This window comes from Sarcophilus harrisii, chromosome 3, assembly GCF_902635505.1.
Source record: "Sarcophilus harrisii chromosome 3, mSarHar1.11, whole genome shotgun sequence".
Lineage (NCBI taxonomy): Eukaryota > Metazoa > Chordata > Mammalia > Dasyuromorphia > Dasyuridae > Sarcophilus > Sarcophilus harrisii.
Genome location: NC_045428.1, coordinates 275,336,355 through 275,350,928, shown reverse-complemented (window position 1 = coordinate 275,350,928; position 14,574 = coordinate 275,336,355). Strand labels below are relative to the sequence as shown.

General features: G+C 36.0%; 1 protein-coding gene across 1 annotated transcript in view; it reads right to left on the bottom strand.

The window, feature by feature from the left end:
• LOC100933903 overlaps positions 1–14,150 on the bottom strand; it is a 41,933-nt gene extending 27,783 nt beyond the window's left edge. Inside the window, exon 1 of the mRNA XM_031959540.1 lies at positions 14,008–14,150. The gene's annotated coding sequence lies outside the window, so the exon portion shown is untranslated. The remainder of the gene's footprint in view (positions 1–14,007) is intronic.
• Between the last annotated feature and the right edge of the window lie 424 nt (positions 14,151–14,574).

The window sequence follows — 14,574 nt, the reverse complement described above, 5'->3', positions numbered from 1 at the left end:
ATGTTGCTATCACCAGCTTCCCTTACATAGGAAGTAAAATCATTGAAATATAACTCCAAGTTTTAAAAAGACAAATATGCAGTGGTATATGGGAAAGGAATTTTTCCTTAATTGTTCTTTATTACTTTGAGAAGTTCTCTCGAGAAGGAATCACCCTTGACTTTGGAAGGTGGAGACCATATGACTGGAAAACTAATTTTCACTTTCAAAACTTATACAAGATCTTTGTTCTTTCCTTTACCCTTTATTTGAAATGGCAGGTAGATGACAGAATAAAAGGGATTTGTAGAATTCCAAAAAAGTAGATATTGCAGATAACCCAAAATGTCCATTTTTTTAAAGGTACAAGAATGAAAGAAAAACCTTGTTCTGCTAATAGGTCCAACACTTTCATACAATGATAAGAGCTTTGAATTTCTAGACATAAACATAATGGGAATATGGCACTACATTTAATGGATATATATGCAATTTATAAACACATGCATCCATATATTATATATACATACATAGATAGAACATGAACACACACATATATAACACTAACATATATAACCATTTAAAGACAAACATGCAAATGCATTTCTTTTAGATGAACATCATCTTAGATTCTAAAACATAAATTCCCATTTTCACTATCATGTAAACACTAAGATTTTAGTTGAAATGCATTGTTTATATTCTAAAGTACATTGAACTAGAAATAGTTGATTTATTTAAAAGAAAAAAATAGTCAAGGAAAAATCAGTATAAATATAGAAGAAATGAGGCAGCATACAGATGAGACATCTTAATGCAATATTAGAGCAGGATCCTAACATCATGGCTAACATCACTAACACCATAGCACTGTGGATGCCAGAGTTATTGTATGGTTAAGACTAGTGTCGGTTTCTGCTTATGATTAGCAAACTTAAGTGCATTAGGTCAATACCTCTCTTCTTCCTATTTGTCTTTTTTATTTACATTTATGTTATATGTTCTTATGCAATATTTAGCAAAGTATCAATAAGGCATATAAGACATGTTCATTAACTGGTAGCACTATAAACATGTTCTTTTCTTTGAGAGCACAAATGCAACTTCTAAATTTCTCAATTATACCAAAAGCATATAGTAAAACACAACTTCTTTGTTCATATTAATGGAGAAAAAACACAAAATGGCGATTTTCTAGGTGAAGACTGTTAATTTTTTTTTACACAAGAGTAAAAGCCTGAATGAGGCAACATTTTTTTCTGAAATGGAAAAATAAAGCTGCAGGCTACCTAAGTTCTATTAAGAATCAAATGCTGTCCTAATACCTGAAGTTAAGGATGGATTCAGCAGTTATGCTTATTACCTAAAAGATCTTGGTCAAGTAACTTAAAAAGATACTCTGCTAAAATTTAAAACAATAGGTTGAACATGTCCTCCAAGGACTTTTATCTCTTTCAATATTTTATCTCAGTGTAATGTAACTCTGACCAGGAAAGGGTTCTATGTCTCTTATCAGTCTCTGTGTTTGTTGAGATATATGATGGTAGAAAATCAGATTATGAAGAACTTTAAATGTCAAATATGGATTTGTAGTCATTCTTAAAAATTTTAGGAAGCCAATAGAGTTGATTGACAGCTAGGTATCTGATACCTGCCCTTTCCAAAAATGACTTTGAATCCCGCTGAAGAGAGCATACACTTGAGGGAGAGTAAGAATATTCAGTAGGCTAATAAGATAGCTCAGAATGAACCTGAAGGAGGCCTGTACCTAGGTTGTGACAGTGAAGGAGAAGAAAGTCACAGGGTGGATAGAGTTGTGCAGATGGCAAAAATCTGATAATCTTTGTCAATTGGTTAGATCTAAGATGATACTTAATAGTTGTGATAATGGGAAACGGGTATGTAAACAGTGTACAAAAAGAGTAAAAGGAAAGTTTGGCATAGGGGAGGATCTGAAAAGGAAGGATAAGTTCATTTTCAAAATTTTGAGCATAAAATACCTACTTTTATCATTGATCAATGAGGTAAAATTGGTACCTAACAAAAATTTGAAATTAAGTTCAAGGAGTAGAACTAAGCTAAATACCACCTTCCCAACATTAAGGCAGATAAATACTATGTGACAATGTAGGACAAGATGAAACAAAAGCTGGATATAGTTTTGTATGGTAAAAGTTGACAACTTTTCATATTTGATTGGATGTGGGGGTGAGAAAGGAGATGACACTCCAGATGGATATAACATTCTTGTGATGAGTTTGTGTGACTGATAGGAGACAAGGAAAGGAAAGTCAGGAGTTGGGGAAGCTTCAAGAGGGAAATGGTAATGAGTTAAGCATTAGAAATACTGTGTTTAAGATGCCTATAGTGTATCAGTGGAAAATTTTTGAGATCAACACCTACCTCAATTTCCAAAGCAGTTCTGGAAAGTGCAACAATATCACACCTTCTCATCTGAAGGTACAAAATACTACAAACAGCAAAGTTCACACCTCCTATCCCAACATCTCAGGAGTAATAGTAACTACTCTCTGCTCATTCCTGCTACCATGGAGACCAATCCAAACAGGTCCAGTATGATGTCACTTACCCAAAGAACTGGCTGTTGGGAGTGCTGCTGCTCAGTGAATGATTATGTTATGTTTATGTTTATGTCATCTTATATTTTGTTATGTGATCCATCAGTTACTCAGCATCAAAGATCTTAAATTTTTCTTACTAGTATCATTACTAGTAAGATTTTTATATTTTTCTCATTTGTTTTCTGTCACTTCTAATGAAGACTTGTACACTGGGAACAAAAACTAAATAGGTTACTTTCTGTATACTGCATCACATGTGTGATCAAAATTTTTCAAATAAACTTGGAATATAACTTCTCACATATTACTTCCATCCACCTGAATTTTAGATTAAAACAGTGTTTCTGTGTGCTGGTATAAATCAAGCTGAACCTGTAGGAAAAATATCTATTTTGAAATTCAGCATGTCTAAAAGACATATTTCTGTACCAAGATAGGGCAGGAGGACTCTATGTCCAAAGGCAACAAGTATTAATAAGTTTTTAAGAGCAACAGGGATGAAAAGTATCAGGATCTTATTTAGCAACCACAATCTATTTCTCTTCTGAGGAAACATTTCATGAAATTATTTTTTTTCATCAGATGTTAGTAAAAAGAAATAATTAAATGAAATCATCTTAGCATCTCTTCATGTATTATAGAAAATCAAGATAAAAAATGCAAAATGGACAATGTAAAATAACAAATATTGAAGAGATATAATGAATTATCCTAATCTGTGGTATTCATTTGTCTACTTCTCACCGGGAAATGAACATGAAATTCAGCATTACCTACAAAAAATCTAAAATAGTGACATCAAGGGAATAATTATTAGACATGTCAAATAATGCAATGTAAAAAGAAGGTTAATGACCTAACTCTAGAGAATATACACTTGAAAGAAAGGCTACGTTAAGATTCAATAAGCCTCAAATATGGAATGTTTACTTTTGAGATAGTTTCTGCTTTTCTGGTTCTGATGTTCATATTTGTCATTCAAGTATAAACACTTCTCAGTTGTCTATTTATTTGCCCCCACTTGGTACAATGGCTAACACATGGCAGGCATTTAGGAACTGTTCATTGATTAATTATTATTCTCTACTTGTGAAATTTTGCTTTTCTATGTCTGTATGTATACAAGACATTGTATACATACCTACATTTTCAAAATGACTTACTGCATAAAATGAAGTGAAATCCCCCAAACCATGGGGAGCTGCATATCTAGGAGGAATCTATTTTAACTTTAAGCAAGAACAGCTTATAAAATAAAAGAAAACAGCACTCCATAAAAGTTGGTTTTTTGAATTAGGAAGGATCCTGATCCTTCAACTAAGGGAGATAGACTGATGAGTATGAACTTTGTGATCTCTGATATGTATTAACTGTGTGGCCATAGACAAGACACAACTCTGCTGGGCCACAATTTGATAAAATAGAACATGAATTGGATTGTGTGCTCTCTTAGGACCTTTCTTTCTCTAAATACAAACCATGATATTAATGACTCTCATCCCGGAAAATATATGTTTGGGAGGGAATATGAGGTACTGAGTCTGCAGATGGGAAATTAGATTATAAAGGGCTTTAGAGGCCAAACAGATGACTTTACATTCTTTCCAATAGGGCTGAAGGACCTAATGGCTGGCCTGAGTAGAAGGCTGGACCTGCCATGATCTGGCCCACTTAAAGATGACTTTGAACCAAGAGACAGGCTTGTGTCAGGCCAATTAACCATCAGATTATTGTAATAGTCCAGAGTAAAGGTGTTTAAAGCCTATTTCATCAGTTTTGAAAGTGAAAGTTTAGAAAAATCAAAAGTTGGATATATTTTTTGAGATAGTAAATATCAAGAGACTTTAGTAAATGATTAGATGTAGGAGGAAAGGGAGCTTAGAAAAAAAGAGATGATGAGCATGACATTTCCATGGTGAGCTTGGGTGATTAGAAGGATGGTAGTGGTACTTCAGTAATGAAAGGGAAGTGAGGAATAGGGAAAGTTTCAAGAAGGGAGTGGTAATAGGTGGCACTTCAGAAATGCTGAGTTTAAGATATCTATGGTGTATCACCTACCTCAGTTTCCAAAGCCAATTCTGGAAAGTGCAAAATCACACCTTCTCACCTGAAGATACAAAATACTATAAACAACAAAGTCCACACTTCCTATCTCAGCAGTCTCCTCAGGAGTAATGGTCAGTAACTACTCTGCCTGCTCCTGCTGCCATGGAGACCAATCAAAACAGGTCCATTATGATGTCATCCATCCAAAGAAATGGCTGTTGGAAGTGCAGCTGGTCAATGAATAATTGGTTATGTTATGTTGTTATGTTATGTTATGTTATGTTATGTTATGTTATGTTATGTTATGTTTATGCTTATGTAATATTATATTTTGCTATGTGATCTATCCGAGTTATCCAGCATGAAAGATTTTAAAGTTTTCTTACAAGAAGCATTTCATGTACATAATAAATTTTCATGTTTTTCTCATTTTTCTGTCACTTCTACTGAAGACTGTTGTGCTCTGGAGACAAAAACTGAATTGATTATTTTCTGTATATTGTATTAAATGTATGATCAGTCTTTCAGATGAACTTGGAATAGTAACTTCTCTTAGATTGCTTCTTTGGAACAAAAGTTTTAGATGAGAACAGTATTTTTTAGGAACACATGGGGTTGTTGCTATGAGTAAAATTGAACCTCTAGGAAAAATATTTACCATTTTATTATGAAACTCAAGATGTCTGAAATGACATTTCTGTATCCATGAAATGACAGAGAAAGTATTGCCATGTGCAAAGGCATCAAGATTTAATAAGTTTTTAAGAACAACAGGGATGAAATGTATCAGAGTCACTTATTAGCAATCAGATTAATATTTTTCTTCTGAGGAACTATTTCATGAAATGTTTGCTTTCATCAGAAGTTTCTAAAAAGAAAAACTAAGATTAAAAAAATCCTTCAGAATTTCTTTAAATAACATGAAAATTCAAGATGAAAAAATAAGACCTGATCTATGTAAAATAACAAATAGATTACAAATAGAATACATAGTAAAGAATGTATCTTTTTTTCTTTTTTATCTTTTGTTTTCTGTCTCTGACTGAAGGCAATTCTTCACTGGAAAAGAAAAGTATAAGGTTTAATTTCTGGATGTGTGATTTAAGTCTTTCAAATGAATGGATGATGATAACCTCTCTAAGATTGTTTCTGTGGACCTGAAGTTTTAGATTACAGCATTATTTCACAGGAACACATGGAGTTATTGCTGTTGAGAGAACTATAAGAATAACCAATGCTTTGAGGAATTCCAGAGTTCCCCCCCTTTTTCTAAAGTCTTGATTACAAAAGTTTAGTCTCTTGAAGGATATTACTGATCATGAGACTGGACCAACATTCTTAACAATTTTGTTAGGTTTGTGCTTTACTAAGGTATGGTTGGGAATGAATTCTTTGAATAGTTTGCCCAAGACTGGGGATAGCTTACAAGTAAAGGACATAAAAGTTTATTGAAATAGCTTCAGTCCTTCATTGTAATGTTCATTATCTCATTAATTTTTAAATAATCAGAGTTGATTTCCACCCACCAGAACACTCTTCTTCCAAAGGACATGTAAACCATCAGCTTTGGTATGATGATTTTATTAACAAACATGTTGGCATACTTTTTATAAATCACAAAATTTCCTAGAAATCATGTTATGGCAACCATGAAGAACCTGAGTTTCATATCCTAGATTCTGCATAAAAGCATGCCCTGTGTATCTTGGGCCTACAAAGAGCCACTACATAGTGGCCTTTTTCTGCAAGGAAAGTTTTTTGTTAGGACTCTGGCAGTGATCTGACTCTCCCTTTTATAAGTAATTATTTTTCCTGAATCAATTCATATATTCTGTCTGTTTTTAGTGTTTGAGCTGTAGCTTTCTAACTTTCATTCTCAAAGAGGCAGGAGGGAAGGAAGATAGGTCAAGGATATGTGTCTACTTGAAAAACATCATCTGAAGTAAGCTATATAGGAATAAGAGAAAAACCTATGTACCCAGTAAAATTTTTTGAAAATTCAGAGTATTTTGGACTTCATCTTAGAAAACCAGTTACTGGCAGACCAGTTTACCTCAGGATCAAATATAAATAAATGCTGTCATTCAAAACCTTTCATAACCTAGCCCCCTCCTACTGTGCCAGTCTGCTTATATCTTACTCCTCCAATTGTACTCTTTGGTCCAGAAACAATGATTTCCTTTCTATACCATGAACAAGACACTCTATCACTTGTCTCTGGGCATGTTCTCTGACTGTTTCTCATGCCTGAAATACTCTTTCTTTAACTCTAACTTCCAACTTCCCTGGCTTCTTTTAAATCTCAACTAAAATCCCTTCCTTTATTGGAAGTCTATATCTTGATTGCTTTGTATATATTTGTTGACATTCTGTGGGCCAATTAGATTGGGAACTCTTTAGGGTAAGGGATTGTCTCTTGTCTCTTTTGTTCCCCCAATGCTTACTACAATGAATGGGAAGTCCAGGAAGTAGAAATAAGGAGGGACAAAATTTCTTATATAGAGTGTGGTGAATGAAACATGAAATGACTGAAGAAGCAAAGATTATGTCTTCAGACATACTGCTTTATTAACCAATCCATAGTAATCAGCCAACAATTCAAGACCAGGCTCCTTCCTCAGCTTAGGACTGGACCCCAAATACAGGGATAAAATACTTTTGCATTCAGAAAATTAATCCAATAAGACCAATTCCAAAAAGTTTAAATTTAAAAAGGTATAATTAGGGAAGGTGATTTTTTAATTGGGTGAAAGATTATGGACCTTCTGTTGAAATGGAAGGCGCCCCAACAATTTTAGGGACCCTACGTCTTTGTGCTGGGTATGGAGAAAGAATTAACAAACTCAGTTTATCTCCAAGTTATGTTGCTAACAGCAGGCTAAGTTCCAAAAGAATTTAGGAAAGAACCAGAAGTAAGAAGATAAATTTTTAGGAAAAAGATAGAAAAATCATGTGCTTCAAATCACTGCTATGCTAATTTTATGGCTTAGATGTAGAATTGAGGAGTGATTTTAGAAGTGGAGTTGAGGAGTATTGAATTCTAGGGCTTAAAGATGGAGTTGCACCCATTATTGAATTCTATGACTTAGATTGTCTCAGAAATTTTATTACAGACTAACAGATTGTTATTTGAGAGCCAGCATTGTTTATGGCACTCCCAAGATTGGATAGCCTTAAGATTATTGCTACATCCTCCCTAGAACCTCCAATGGTTGGCCTAGGGTAAGTTTGAAGGCTTCCTCAATTAGGAGGGTTATGGCAGCCACTGTCCTAAGGCAGGATGACCACCCAGATGACAATGAGTTAAGTTTCTTTGAGAAGTAAGTAACAGCTTGGCCAAGATCCAGTCCCAGGGACTGAGTCTAGACCCTTAGGGCCTGGCCCCAATGTTCATCAATATACAGAGTAAAAGAATTTTCTAAATTAGGCAGGGCTAATGCTAGGGCAGAGGTCACTTTAACTTTCAGCGTCTTAAAAGCCTTGGCTTGTTCAGGGCCCCAATCAAGAGTGAATGGAACCAGGTGAAGACTTCTCAAAAAGTCTCTGAGATGGAATGGGTCAGATCCTTGGCCTAAGTTTCAGGAAGTCACATAATTCCTACTCTCAGAGGGCTGTGGGACAGAAAAAAGTCAGACTCTAGGCCTGGCATGACCCACAGGAAGTGGACAGAGCTGCTGACCATTGGTTCATAGTTGCTTCCTTTTCAGTCCATTCAATGAGTGCAAATCTTTTGCTATTTATTTTACTCCCTGTTTCCCTCTCTGGGCTATAACATACCATTCTGGGTTGGTCAGTTGATGTGTTTGTGCCTCTCCTTGCAAGGACTGAATAAATGTTTCCTATTTATATCTGAAGATGCCTCTGAGTAGTCTGGGTAAGGAGGTCTAGCCCCCATCCCACACAGTTTATGGGGGTTTGTCCAGGATCTGTGACTTCCCAGAGAGATAGCTGGGGTTCTGATGCAAGGCAGGCACCAGGTTGGGTTCAGCCATCCTTGGGATCAGATTCTTAGTCTCCTTTTCTATGGGCCTAAAGAGTGGCATTCAGATAAAATCATAAAGCAGAAGTTTCCAAAGAAGAAGCCCAAAGGCAAGTGGACCCAGTCAGGTACCTTGAGCATGCATAATCCAGAGATAGCACTTCCTGTGCCCTTGGACTGTCCTTGGGCTGAAGAATTCCCTAGGATCATCAAGTCTTAGTGAACAAAGGTAAGGGGGTTGGTGCCTAGTAAGCCAGAAGGAAGTCCTGACAAACGGCATAGAGCCGTTCTGGATGATTGCTGGATAGGGATGATCTCTCCACGCTTGGGGATCTGAGTTTAGAGGTTCTGTGTATTACAGGATCATAAACCATGACACTGGAGCTGCTCTCCCCAGAAGGAAAGGAGGGAGGAGCGGTCCAAAACCAAATATTTGGAGTAAAAATCTAAAATACCTTCAGAGTACTCTTTTGTGTGGCGAAGGGACAGTCGTCTTCCATGTAATTTCTGTGTCTGTTTTTGTGCCTTTGTGCAGAATATCTGTATCATATTTATTCTGTTAGCTAGATTTTGTTACCTGGAAATATATAAAATGCAGCCAGGAAGAAGAAAAACTTCTATATGCAAGTTAGAACACAAGGAAAGATTTCTTAACATCCACGAATTCCGCCTTAAAAAGAAAAAAAAAAAAAAAACAACCCTGACTTTTTCCTGTGGATACCAGCTATAGTCAAGCTTGGGAGTATAGAAATAAAGTTAAATAAATTTTGAGAGCAATGATTGGGGACTTTGGAAGTTAGTCATTTCAATATTGCAAAAGTGCTTAACATAAAACAAATGCTATATGAGTGTTAACTTCTATTTTGGGTTTAATTGCTTCCTATTTGATAACTTTATCAAGATTTTTAGATGTGACCAACATACAATGTCAATGTTGAGATAAATGAATTTCATGTGTGTGTAAAATAATCTGGAAGAAAATTCAAGTAAATTAAGGCCCATACAAAGTGGATAGTACATAGATAGAGTAAAGAGAAAAAATATATATTCAATAAGTTCAGTGAAATTTGTTATTTGAGATGATAGTACAAGCAGTTTTATGTACATTATAATCCCTTTGCACTGACTGTGTTAACAGAAGATTTAAGAATTTGGAAATCTTAGGGAAAACAACTTAAAAAAAAAAAAAAAAACCTAACAGCAAACAGCCTAGTCTGCAAGCCTTTTCTGATTCACAAAGGGGGAAAAAAGGGAGTTCGTATGGACTGGCAAAAACAATCAAAAGGCAATAGTTTCTTTCTAAAATTGTAGAACTGAGATTTGGCTTGTAACTAAATGTTTGTATCTGGGGGAGGGGGGAGGGAATGGAGAGGGAACCTTCCTCTGGAACAGGTTTGCATTTTAAAAGCCTAGAGACCTGAAAGTATGCAGCTCTGAATTGGAGGGAGGCAAAAAGAACAAAGAAAGCAAATGTCAGTCATAGAAAGTAAATAGATAGTAAGTGAAGAGGAATCTTTTCTTGTGTGTAATTTCTCTTAAATTGTAAGTTTGTTAGGCTTCTTAAAACTATCTTGAGTAATTCTGTTATTCCTGAGAAATAACTCATTTGAGTTACATAAGTCCCAATGAAGGAAGGAGTTTACTGATGATCTACAACTTTATTAAGTAGGAATAACTTTTAATGATTGGCTTTTACACCAGGAATGTTGAGCTTAAGGCCACCTCCTTAGATAGCAAGAAGATTTGTAAATTTTATATGATGAATCTCTTACTATTACAATTACATGAAATGATCACTATTAATTGGTATGTGCTAAAATTTTGGATTTATTTACTTTAAACACAAGATTTCAGAAATTTGTGTGCAAATATTGAAATATTACTCCTGCAAATTTAAATCTGTAAATTTGATTTGATTTTGTTTTAAAAATAGGCTGTTAAAACAGGATTCTAGTTGTTTTCTAAAATGTATATTGGTTAATTTGTAGAAATTATGAACTATGCTTTAAAATTTTGTCAGTTCTGCTAGACATACGTATAAATTTTATGAAATTTGGTCCAAAATTATTTAGATCTTAGCTATATTGTAAATCTTAAAGTTTAAAATAAAAGGTGATTTTAAAAACAAGAACAAGAAAGATTGATTTGCAAAAGCAATTAAGAGTTTGAATGGAACATCTAGTTAGACTATCACAAGACAATGTATTGATTCTTAAAATATCTTTTTTTAATTTGTGTGTATGTGTAAATTACATGAGATTCCTATCCAATTTTGTGATAGTCTTGGCTGTCACTTATGAAAATTATGGAATTGCTAATTAAGTAAGGGTTATTGTCATAGTATTGAAACCTAAAATTGTTAAGGATTATTGATATGATGGGTTGAGGGAGATGGCATGTTAGAAAGAGACAGGGAGACAGGGTTAGAATGAACACCAGGAGTGATACATATAAGGTGGAGTGAGAGAATATAAAAGGGGGTTTTAATAGTTACTATTTATTAACTATTAAATTAATTCTTTAGTGGAACATTTGTCAAGAAAAAGGAAACATCCTATGAGGTGGGGTATGTTCTTAGCTGGCAAGTTAAATCCTAAAAGGGACTTGGCACCCTAAAAAAATTAGCTCTAAGGAGGAGAAGTGGGATTGAGAAGCATAGTGGAGTTAGGAGAAATACCACATGGCATGGGGGAAGGGAAAAGACACTACTAGGAAGAGTGCCTTGGCAGGCTGACTCAGGGAAGAGCAGCTGCTATAGGGTGGCCCATGGGTAGATTTTGTGGGGAGGATTTGGCCCCAGGGTCATGACTGGGACTTCTGATTGTAGAGGCAGGGGAAGTAGGCTTCAGATCCTGCTTTGTGAACTAGTTTTGGGGAAAAAATTGTTCTTAGTGTAGAGTTCCAGTCTCTTCAACTTTAGGTTTCTGAAGGTTTTTAAAATGGGATTTTTGGTAGTTAATCTAAAATTTAGGATTGAAAACTGTATACTAGTTATTTGCATGATGTGTTGTCTTGGGAAGGTGAAAGCTTGATCTACATTTTCCCTCACTAAGTGTGGCTGCTAATTAGGAGTAAGAAAACTAACCAACTCACTGAAGCTCACCAATTTCCCCCCAACAATTAATTGCTTCTATTGTTAATAACTGAATCTTTTTTAATTATTATTTTTCAAATTTATGGCTGTTTTAAGATGCTGTATCAGATTTCACTGATTAGCAATGCAAGAACTTTTAAAAGGTTTGTTAGAATTGCAAGTTCTCTGAAAATTATTATTTCTTGCAAAGTCTTCAGGAAATTAACAAATATGATCCATAGCTTTCTTGAAGAACTTAGAGCAGAATTTTAACCTGATATCCATACATTAGTTTTGACTGTGTCTTACAGGCATATTTGATAGATTATGATCAATGGTTTGTAAGACATTTTTTTTGTTTTTATATAGACCTGAAGCCTCTGATTATTGAAATTTGCAATTGAGTTGAAATGTCTTGGGGTTGTAACTAATATTGTTTTGCATTTTGAATTTGGATATGGTTGCCTGATGGATCATTAAGTCAGTAACCCACCATTTGGGAGAAATGCCATAAGTTACTCAGAGGGATGCCTTCATGAATGTTACAGGTGTATATTTTATCTGGGCAAGAGCTGGGAGGACAACCTTAGCCTCTGTTTAATGTAAGATCCTTTTGACTCAGTTTCCTAGTTCTGTTTCTTGATTTCCCACCTAATTATTCCTGAGTCTGGCTATGAGGTAAAATAGTTATTGTATGATTGCTTGTCAAACAGAGCTAAGGATGTTTTATCCTATCATGTATGTGCTCTCAGGCTGAGGTCCTCAAGGATCAGTTTTGACACTATTATAATCATATCTCTACTTATTCTTCTTATAGCAAATTTCTGTAATCAGAGCAAGAGGTCTGTAGAAGACATGCACATAATACAAGTATGTAGATGATATTTGATTTGCAGCCCAGCCCTGGAGGTTTCTCTGACTGTTGCCATAAAAACACTTAACTTTCTTGCTTCCTGAAGAGAGAGTTTCTTTATCTAAAGGTTCACTGTGCCTATCAGTCTATTAAGTATTTGGGCCACCTCCCTCCTCCCTTTTGCTCACTATAGAGAGGAAGCAAACAGTCTTATCATTTCCTGATCAGGCTACCTTAAAAACTAAACTGACCTCTCCCCAACCTTAGTTCTACCTAAAGCCTTTTACTCTGTATGTTGGTGAAAGATGGAGTCAGGTCTTAGAGGTCTTGACTCACTCCCTGGAACACAATCCCAGACTCCTTGCTTACTTGTCAAAGAAAGTTAGTATCTTTGGGGTGACCCTCCCAAGGTCTTGGAGCAGTGGCTTCCACAATCCTTCTAATTTAGGAAGCCTCTAAACTCACCTTAGGCCAATCATTGGAGATTCTAACTTCCCACCAGGTTCAGAACAAATTTTCCCCTAATCTGACTTTTAGAATTAGTGAAAAGAATGAGAATGAATATCTATATTGGCTTCAAATACGCTTTTCATGTTTTGCATGCTCATGAGGGCTATATGGAAAGAAAGGGGATTTTTGACAGCTAAACATTCCCCCATTAAGTATGCAGGGGAACAATTACTGTGAGTTTTCCATAGACCTAGAGAGATTTTTGTTATATTTTGTAAAGGACAGCAGAAGAGGAGATTCACTTCAGGCCAAGAGAAACCGGCTTGCAGATTCAGCTGCCTGTGCTGCTGCTTGTTTCCCTGTGACTATGGCACCTTTAATTCTCCAACTACTGACTCTTACATTCCCTTATTGCCTCCTATGCAAGTAAATTCTGAAAGGACTGGTAAACCCACATCCTAAAGCCTATCTGGAAAAGGATTGGCAGATGGATTTTGCATATATGCCCCCTAGCAGGAGCTTCAAACTGCTTTTGATTTTTGTTAATACCTGTACTAGTTGGGTAAAAGTCTTCCCTTGTATGACTGAAAAGGCTCTAGAGTTTTTGCTAAAGGAGATCATACTCACATAAGGCCCATTGTTCCACTCATTGACCCTACTTCTTTGAGGGAAAAAAAAAAGCAGGAATTGGGGAGAAATGTTCTTTGATATTTATCCTAGGAAAAACTACAGAAGTATGAGAGATATTCATGATAGCCTCATCTTTCCCCCAGTTTTCCTGTGTGTGGGGTTCCTGATTACTGTACCTAGTAACCTCCATACTAATTCCACTCTTCATTATTTTTTTCTTTTGCTCATCTTTAGTCTTGCATTTTTAACCTATTGTGAGAGTTGTTTCTTCCAACTACTTGGTTAACCTGAAATCACCTGATATCTGATTCTGACATTCAGCACCAGAGGCTGCTGCCGCTGCCTACAAATCATTTATCTCCCCTCCTCAGTCCGGACCCCACTGGGCAGGGCCATCACTACGCCCCTTGCCAACCTGAAGCAGCTCCAGAAGATGAGACCTTCGTCCCTTTGTCCCAAGGAGTCTGGGTCTGGACTTGTTGAGGTGGGAATGATGTGACAATGGCCCTGAAACCCCAGGGCCTCCACAGTGCTGGAGTGCTATGGCTGCCAGATGCCAATCAGTTGGTCTAGGATGACAGAGAGTTTCCAAGACAGATATTGGGAGTTGGTGGAAGTGGGGTCTGTTTCATTGCTTTAAGCATCAATATCCTGTCACCTGCTTGCTTATGTGCTTAATCACTAGAACAACTCAATATTTTTTAACTAAAGTAGTTCCTAAAAGCTTCCACTGATGTGTAGGTTTTGGTTCTAAAAGACAGAGGGTAAGTTAAAGTTAACACTACAGAGAAGAACCAGCCTGAAAGTCTAAGTCACAAAGATGCCCTAGTGGGAGAAATATATGAGGGCTGGTGTGAGAAATCTTCAAACATATGAAAAAGAAGGGGGAGTGAGTGGGAGGTGAAGATTTCTCAAAAAGTCTGTCAGGTGGATTAGGCCAGACCCTAGGCCTAAGTTTCAGGAAGTCACGTGACCCACAGGA